The sequence below is a fragment of the Charadrius vociferus genome, unplaced genomic scaffold (genome assembly GCF_000708025.1).
Source record: "Charadrius vociferus isolate BGI_N301 unplaced genomic scaffold, ASM70802v2 scaffold647, whole genome shotgun sequence".
NCBI lineage: Eukaryota > Metazoa > Chordata > Aves > Charadriiformes > Charadriidae > Charadrius > Charadrius vociferus.
The window spans coordinates 360,320-360,913 of NW_009649585.1; the positions used below are offsets into that span (position 1 = coordinate 360,320).

The 594-nt window shown below is 58.2% G+C and overlaps 1 protein-coding gene across 1 annotated transcript in view; it reads right to left on the reverse strand.

The window, feature by feature from the left end:
• Positions 1-594, reverse strand: part of GAREML (GRB2 associated, regulator of MAPK1-like) — a 12,286-nt gene that overhangs the window by 8,381 nt on the left and 3,311 nt on the right. The window lies entirely within an intron of this gene.

Sequence of the window (594 nt, forward strand, 5' to 3'; positions counted from 1 at the left end):
CCATCCCATCCCTGTCCCTGTCCCAGCCCTGTCCCCATCCCATCCCTTCCCATCCCTGTCCCCATCCCCAGCCCTGTCCCCATCCCAGCCTTGTCCCCATCCCATTCCATCCCATCCCATCCCTGTCCCCATCCCTCCCCTTCCCCATTCCTATCCCCAGCCCATCCCTGTCCCTATCCCATCCTTGTCCCTATTCCGTCCCTGTCCCCATCCCATCCCATCTCACCCCTTCCCCATTCCTATCCTCATTCCTATCCCCATCCCCATCCCCGTCCCTATCCCATCCTCATCCCTGTCCCTATCCCATCCTTGTCCCTGTCCCTGTCCCTTCCCTGTCCCCATCCCATCCCTTCCCCATTCTTATCCCCATTCCCATCCCTGTCTCTGTCCCTGTCCCCATTCTAGCCATGTCCTTTTCTCCATCCCATCCCTTTCCCATCCCCATCTCCATCCTCATCCCCATTCCATCCCTGTTCCTGTCCTTATCCCATCCCTGTCCTTATTTTCATCCTCATCCCATCCCTGTCCCCATCCCCATCCCTGTCCTCATCCCCATCTCCATCTCCATCTTCATCTTCATCCCATCCCATCCCC